The following is a 9,091-nucleotide window of genomic DNA, read 5'->3' on the forward strand; positions in this document are numbered from 1 at the left end:
TGACGTAAAATCGACTCATGTGAAAGACGGTGGAGCCCACATCGCTGTGCAGGGCCCGGGCTTACAATGTGCTGCCTTGTGCTGCAGATGTAATGAGAACCAGCACACTCACTGATGTTATTAACATTTCTGTGTGTTCGATGTCTCCCAAAAAGCACAAGAGCCGCATGGTCTTTAGAGAGTCATTTCTTTGAGGGCTGTGAGGACTCATGGCGAGAGTCCTTTGGCTAATTTTAACTGTCAGCAAAATATTTCAGTTTTTTTTCCCCCGAATATAGTTAATAGAAAGTATATATGATGTACAACTTTTGAATTGTGCCAGAGCAAGATGGCTCAGAAACAGATCATACACGGAAGTGAAAAACTGTGGCTCGTTTTTGTTCATGTTTAACGCCATGTGATTTCTGTACTGTGATCGATTAGCATATCAATGTGTCACCTCATGGTTGAGTGGCATAAGCTTCGCTCAGTAGCTAGCGCTGTTTTGAATAAGGTCTAGCGTGGAGGAAGTGATTTAAAGGTGCTGTGTGGCTCTTAAATCTGGCACTAGAGCATTCTGGGACCATGGGTGGGGTTAGAAAGTTTTGAATGGGGGGGGTGGCAGACTGCCAGACCAGACAGGCACAGTTTGTAAAATAAAAGGTCCCCGCCCCTCCCACATAGGAGTAAGAAACCTGAAGTGTATAGACTAAAGGAGCTGTGCCTTTTTTTGGACGTTTTGTGTCTCTTTTTATCCATTCTGCAGTTTTAGGGTAATTTTGACTCTCTGTGATCGCTTTGCATGTTTTTGTGGTAGTTTTTTGGCTCTTTATAATAATTTTACTTTAAGTAAAGTATGTTGCATATAATAGGTTTACTTAAGTAAGATTTTGAATGCAGCACTTTTCTTGTAACGGAGTATTGTTACATTACGGTATTAGTACTTTTACTTGGGTTAAGAATTTGAATACTTCTTCTGCCGCTGATACTGCTGTTCTCTACAGTCAGGATTTTTTGGAGGTTACTATTCCTACATTATTAATTTTGACTTTTGAACAAGGCCTCTATATTAACCTTTGATTAAGGCACAAAAAATTAAAACCGTTAATCCAGTGTATTAGCGTGAGTTTCATGTTACAGATGAAAGCTGCTGTCTGGTCGCTCAGCCTCAGATCCGTCTCAGCTCTTTTGTCTTATCAGCAAGGAGGCGCAGCTGTGAAGCTGGGAACACCGTGTTCTCTTTTAGCAGGGGCTTTGCAACTGAACCCCCACAACACAGGGACCACCCGCCTCCCTGTGTTTTCCTCCACTTTACGATGACCTGGGCCAGACTGGTATCTCTGTGTACTCTGTTGTTTGGGTTACAAAGGCACTTCCTCGCTGGTCCTCTCACCTGGGAGGAGAAAATACTGAATTAAATTAAGAGCACAAGACTTTTGTTTGTTTTTTCCGCAGGATAAAATCCACCTATCCCCGGAGGTACATTTTCAAAACCCAGCACATGGTACTCAGCCATTGCTGGTGAGCACCACGCCACGATCAGTATGTGCCCGCTCTGTGCAGATCATATAGGGGAGGAATTTATACGGTTATGCAAGAGGCGAGTGGGTGTGGAGTCCAGCTGGAGCAGCTTATGGCCTGACAAAGTGTCTCTGACAGCAAACAATCCTCTCAGCTCAGCCTTCTCTGACGCGCGCACACGCTCATAAACACTGTCGCATATATAGGTCAATGCAACCTTCTGTCACGCACACAATGCACTACACACACGTACAGAAGCAGATTGGGGTTTTAAGATGCTCATGTGTCATATCACATTTAACATATATGCCCCTTTTGCTGTAGTAAAAATAGCAGAACCGCCCTAAAAATACTGTTAAAAGTGAAACTCCTTTATGCACGTTTTTACTGAAGTAAAAGTAGAGATGTATCATCAGCCAAATGGTACTTAAAGTATCAAAAGTGAAATTTTTCATTAGGCAAAATCAACCCATTCAGAGTGTTATATTGGGTATTTTCAAATATAATAATACATAATATTTTAGAAGTTGTTGGCATGTTTTGTATCTGAAATCTCATTCTACAAAATAACACGTAACTATTAAAACTACTCCATTAAAAGAAAAGTTCTGCATTCAAAATCCCGCCTGAATAAAATTTCATATGCAACATGTACTTAAAGTATCAAAAGAAAAGTATTAATGGCTCCTTTATGAGTGTTTTATTCTTATATATCTTTGGATATATATTGGATTATCATTGCTGATGCATGAAAGCAGCACTTACTTTATATAATATTGTCTAGTTAAACTGATAAAATTCCATCATTGTTTGTACAGTTCACACTGTATATTTTGTATACAATGTCTATATTATGTATATATACCTTCATTTGTAAAGTAAATAGTTATTGTAGCTGTTAGATAAAGATGGTGGAATAAGTAGTACATTATTTTAGCCTGAAATGTGGTGAAGTAGAAAGTTGAACAAAATGGAAATACATCTGTAATATACAACTACCTAAAAATTGTACTTAAATGTACTTAGTTACTTTCCACCAGTGGCCTCGTGACTATAAATGTCTCTGTGTGCCTCAGGTCCTCATTTACAGTAGTTATCTAGTAGGTAGGTGATAACAGTCAGGTATGTCTCTTGCAGCTGAGATCCTCTGCTCTCAGTGACATTGTCAGTGGGTACGACAGCCAGATAAAAGAGACAAGTTCTCCGCAGGTCAGGGCCTGTGTCCGTTTCTGGCCGGCTGCCGCCTTTAATTTAAACTGCAAGACGAGGGCGAGACAATGGCATAGCTTTGTGGTCACTGACATGAAGGCCTCTTTTGTCAGCGGTGCTTCGCGGACAATCAACAGAAAACACACTGATCAGATTTCCAGCATCGCACTGTGCGTTTGCAGCATGGAGCTCAAATTTTCTCTTCAAACGAGTGGGTTTTTTGGTTAAGTGTTTTCGTTCGGTGGTAAGAAACCAACATGACCTCAAATTTCATGTGAGACACAGAACAGAGAGCCGCTTCAGGTTGTTCTAGACTTTCAGTGACTGTTTGTTTAATTAATTTACTTAAACCCACAATATGCAGTTTTCTGCCCAGAGGGCCCCTCAATCAAAACAATCACAAAAGACGGAATTTGTCGAGGTTGTGAAGTAGTGTGGGATAATGGGAGGTTTTTTTCGCCACCATCGGCGTCATTGCAGGGAGGTTCTCCTGGTTAGGATTTTTTTCATTGTTAATCGTTCAGGAGGTTTTTTACCGGGAGCCGAATTATTCACAATGCTCCATTCCTCTCCAACACAAACGGACCAGTGATCAAATCCGGTCAAAACACTGAAGCAGTTTCACATTAAAAGTCAGTGTTTCGTCCGACATTGTTGCTTTCATGGTTTAGACGTTGGCTCAGCTGCTTTTATATCTGACGCTTCAGCTGACAGTTTAACTGCTTTCAGCTCTAACACTTCGACTAACACCTCAGCTCCTTTCAGTGCTTCAACTCACACTGCAGCCTATTTGACATGCAGCGCAGTGCAGTATTTTCATCTGCAGTTTTCAGTTGAGGCCTCCTCTAGTTTGCTTGATCTCGACCTAGCTAGAAAAACAAAGTGCAAAGTTTCTTAATTTTAACCAGATTTCATTAGTATGTCTGGGTGACTGGGTTTTTTTAGGCACGTGTAGGCTGGCTGAAACGTCGGCCGCATCCAGAAGCTAACCCAGAAGTCTGGACAAGGTCAGCACCCTTGCAACACAGCGTGGGGTAATGCATGACTGTTTTATTTTCCCCCCAGGGTTATATTTAGAGCTGTAGGGGTGAAACCATCGTGTCAAAGATAGCAACAGATTAAACACCATTGGTTGTCTTTATATTAACATGAACAAAGTACATTTAACACCCGTATGCAGAGTGTTATTTCAGAGCGGTAGCTTGTATGAAATATCTGTATGTTTTATAATAGAGACATAGATACAGACATACTACAGACTCCTGAAGACAGAGAAGAACACCTTCATCTAAATCTTCCTGATCATAAGAAAAGAGCCCCGTGTAGTCTCACGGGATGAAAGCAAGATCGATCTGTCTCCAACACTAAAACATTCCCCAAACGTCCAAAAGGACAATTCAGACAGATTACAGCACTTATTCTTGCATGTTTATGATTCTGGGCAGCAGTCGACAGAGCAAAGCAACAAGCTGCTTTCAATTGGAGCTGAGAGAAAAGGAAGTATCTAGACTGAGCTTTAGATGCAAGCTATGTAAGCAGGACTTCCCCCTTCTGTTTTTTTTTTCTGTCTTTTTCTCAAAGAGGACTGTTACATAACCTCAGCCAAGCGCCGTTAGCAGAGACAACAGATGTCCTCAGTGAACCCAAAGCAATGCAGGAGGCGTTAAATTTTCATAATAAATAATATACAGAAGCACGGTATTATCATTAACAAACCTGAAAAGCCTTTTGAAGGTCATGTTGGCACATGTTACTGGGGTTGGATTTGAATGACTGAGTGAAACAGAAAAGGGTTTCTGGTGTTTGGTTAAATGAATGACCACCCATCCCCCTTGCTTACACAAACACTTCATTCGATATATATTTATCATGTACTTTTGTGCTACGCGTCTCTCCCCCTCGTATCCCTTTGTGTCTCCAAATAAGAGCAAAACAAAACTCCCAACGGGCTGGCCTCCCTTCCTCTTTCCATGTCAGTCTGTCAGTAGGTCTTGTGCAGACTTGCCCTCGTTTTAAACCAATCAGACTCTACTTCCCCGCAACGGGAGGCCAATGAGCGGCGGGGCACGGCAGGGGCTTGGTGAAGGGGGTGGACCTGAGAGCTCTGCTCCATGTATGATGCAGAGAGGCTTGATTTACAGGAGAGTCAAAATTTCCCGACATTCCCAAAACGTGATCACTTTACTTGGTATAGGTCAAACCGTCTGGATTTCGTTTGCCACACTCAAAAAAACAAAAAAAGGACTAAAACGGTGAACCTCTGACACTTCAACGCAAAACTCCAAAGTATTTTTAAAATGTATTTTAGAATCACCTCTTCATCTACAATAATTTGTACGTTATAAAAAAAGCTTTCACCAGATATAATTCTACATGATACGGGCTCAAATCTGCGGCAGCAAATCTGCAGCGGCCACACGCTATCACTGCTGGGAGATAAACCCCGGACGCAGCCGTGACTGAACTCCAGTAACCTCGAGGGGACCACACAGGTTACACTGTGGTTAGGACCATCTGTACCATGGGGCCCTGCGAGGGGCGGCGACTGGTATGTCACATCTCGGTACAATGAAACATCTCTGCGTTTCACAGCCACACTGAGGCCCATATCATCCCAGGAAAATGTTGAATTACTGCACATAATACTAACTGAGATCATTTTCTATCAGCTGGTCTTTAATTTCAGATGAAAAACAGTAGATGTAGCTTTTATTAGCAATGTTCTTTTCATAGCTGCATATTGAAAGATGAATACAAGAGATAATCACGTAAATCTGCACTACTTAGCGTGATTTATTGCCACTTTTATTTCAATTTTAAGCACCTATGCTGCTACTTTGAGTGCCATAGCATCACTGAAACAGTATAGCTGCAAGTTTTGTTATTGTAAAGCGTGATCATGCTAAATTCAGAGAAATTCTCATGAGAAATAATTGCGGACATCAAATTTTTGAGTGTTTAGTCACAGAGGGCAGACTTTCCCACCATGAGCAGCTGCCCTGCGGGCTAAACAGAAGTCGGGACATGTCTCACATGATGCCACCTCCTGGTATTTGGCTCAGTTACTTCACCGCATGAGACTCCACACTGTCTCAAACGGCAATGTCAGAACAGGAGAGCTGCAGTTTTTAAAAAAATGGAAAAAAAAACTTTCATATCTTTGTGTGTGTGTGTTTTGGACGTGCTCTTGGTCCCGTAAAGAGCGGCCAAGACTTAAGCAGATGAATTTTTGCTCCCATAGAGGATTGAGGCTCTCTTATCTATGTATTTTGATGCGTGCAGTGTACTTTTTCATGCAGCCAAACAATAATCTTGTGTGAAGTGAAAACAGTAGTGTCCCTGGTAACTAATGGATTTAAGCTTACTGAGATCAGATTGAAAAGAAAGTAGGCAGCGGATTGATCATTTCAGTTCTACTGTTAACTGAGTCGCTGTCAATGGTTCCCTCTAGTGGATAAAATAAACCACAGTGGCACCGTTGACACTTCTCTACCCAATTGAACTACTTTCTATTTAATCGTGTGGGGGAAAACTGTTTTGGATTGGGTTTTTAAGGCTTACTTTTTGTACAATTTTGGCGGTTTCCACCATGGAACATTTACATACATATTCCAATAAAAAAATTCCCCTCATCTCATCTGAGGGGCATGATTGAGATTGACACGGCCCTGAGGTCAGTAGGCTCAGCACGACACCCAGTGACCAAAAAACCTATGACTGTCCAGAACCAAATGTAATTTCAGCTTCTTACAACTAAGTTCAAACTTCTATTTTGCCAGTTCCAACTATTATTCCGTCACAGCTCTGTGGTACAAGACTTTGGTGACATTATCTAGACTTTTATTGTATTTTATGAATTATATTAGAAATTTGTCATCATTGTACCCATGGTTTTGAGTTTGCCTTCCTACTGACCGGACCGGAGGCGATCGATTATTTTTCCTCAGCTCATGTATAAGACTGGGCTACTTTGAGATCTGACTGAGATCACTTAAACCTTTCCGATCCTGAGCCTGACAGTTTATTCTTGACCTTGGAAACGGCAGTTAGCAAAACAAAGGCAACTCAAGGTCTACTTACACGCTTGTTTGGAGCTTTTGACAGAATTGGATTACACAGTCTTAACCAGCAGATTGTTTGCTCAGTCGTCATGAAACTGTAGAAGCTCAAAGTTTCTATGATTTTGAGGACTTAAGGCTCAATGGGAGGTAATGTACGTATCACAGACCAGTGGCCACCACAGCAGAAGAGGCATAAATTAACATATTCAGTATTGTCAGCAACATCTATGTAAACAGAGGTTAGCTTTAGCCACCATGAGCCACATTTTCATACCAGAACAAGTAAGTCAGGGTGTGTTGAAGCGAGTAGAGGTGTGTCCATTATTTATAAATTCAACTTTTCATTTGTAAGGGGAAGACTGTGTTATTTTTTCTTTTAAAAGTCACACATTCTCACTTCATATGTTGAGCTTGACAGTTCATTCTTGACCTTGGAATCAGCAGACACAAAAACAATCTCAGAAACTCAATCCGTTGATGTAAACTGTGTGAGATGATCGAAAGCTCCACAACAAGTGGATATCAAGGCAAAATAGGTTTTTATTTACTGTTGCTGTTTCTCCAGGCACAAGCAACACCAACAAACATCACATTATGTAAACCTAGTGGCCACTTTATAAAGTACACCTGTACAGTCTGATGCAATCCGGTACAACTGATCTGCCATTAAGTCTCCTTTTAAGGCACCTGTTAATCAAATTATATGTTTTAGCCACGAGGTCGTACTTTGCGATGTGTTGTGCTGGACTGCATCATGTCCGGAGGGGTTTTTAGATTCTGCAGCCTTCATGTATGTAAACAGGAAGGACAAAAAAAAAAAAATCAGAAATAATAAAAAGTGGCCACTGACTGTACTGGAGCACAGTTAATATTAAAACCGAAAGGGGGCGCCTACTTTTTTTTTTTTTTTTTAAATTTCCGATCTGATCACATACGTTTTTTGTTGTGTAATCTGAAAAAAATACATTGGAGGCAATAAACTACATAGATTACACAGCTTCAAACCGCCGTGAGAGCAACCTAACGTCCACTGAAGTGTTAAGAGCTGTTTTTGGAAATCGAAAGAGCATCCAAAAGTACAAAGCCAAAAACTTGACAGGACAACTTCTTAGTTTACACAAATTCTTTTAACAGCAGCTTGTCATGATTCTGACATTGCTGTTCAAGACATTACACTGCCTCATGCAGTTCCTCATTAAAATAACAAAATAAAGGCTTTTCAGTTCAGTCGCTTGTTTGCACGTTGCCATGTCAGGTTTAGATATGTACAGTTGTATGTTAAAGTTTACAACTGTAAACCAAATCACATACACTAGTTTGTTGAGTTTTGAGGTAAAAACTAGTAAATACAATCCCTGCAGCAAACAGACATTAAAATGAGCCTTACTTCAAATGTTAATTCAACGTCACTTGTTCTTTCACGAACTAAAAAAAAAAAAAAAATGAAACACTAATTGTGGTAAGTTTTGGCACTAAGTCAGTACTTCGTAACCCACAGCTAGCAAACACTTTTTTGTAGCAGCTGGTAGCAGAGTCTTTTTTAGTCTTGATTTGGGAGTTTCCACACACTCTTCCCGCAGATCACTACAGGTTCTGAGATATTTTCAGGCTGTCCTGCACTCAGCACGTTTCAGATCTAGCCACGGCTTTTCGATGACGCTCAACTCAGGGGACTGCGAGGGCTGTTTCAGAAGCCTCAGCTTGTGTTTCTTGAAGTAGTTCATGGTGGATTTTGAGGTCTGCTTTGGATCATTTGCCTGTTGCTGATATTTAATGGAATCCATTATTGCCTCTATCTCTGCACTGCTTCCTGTGCCTCTGGCTGCCACACAACCCAAAAGAATAAACTTCCACCCCCATGATTTAACAGCTGGTGACGTCATCTTTTCATCTAATGCACAGCTTTGGTGATTTTGGTGAGGTCAGTTACACTTGTTTTCAAAACGACTCTGGCTTTTCCCGATGTTGCTTTCCAAACTTCAGATACTAAATCACTTCTGTGATGAGGTCGCAGGTAAGGTTTCCCTCTGATGCCTCCTCCATGTGGACCCTGTTTGTGCGTCAATGCTGCACAGTGGAGCAGTGCACCACCACTCCCGTGTCAGGTAAACCTTCCCTGTAGCTTCTTCCAGATCTTGTCTTGACTTCCATAGTTCTCCTTAACAGCCATTTTCTTAATGACATTTCGTGCGGTGGAAATTTCAATCTGGAAGCTTTGATATTGTTTCGTAGCCTCCCTTTCTTTGTAGGTATCAATTCGTTTCGTTTTCAGATCTCACTCAGTTGCTTAGAGGAGCCCATGGTTGTTGAGTGTTACCACA

Source organism: Xiphias gladius, chromosome 23 (genome assembly GCF_016859285.1).
Source record: "Xiphias gladius isolate SHS-SW01 ecotype Sanya breed wild chromosome 23, ASM1685928v1, whole genome shotgun sequence".
Lineage (NCBI taxonomy): Eukaryota > Metazoa > Chordata > Actinopteri > Istiophoriformes > Xiphiidae > Xiphias > Xiphias gladius.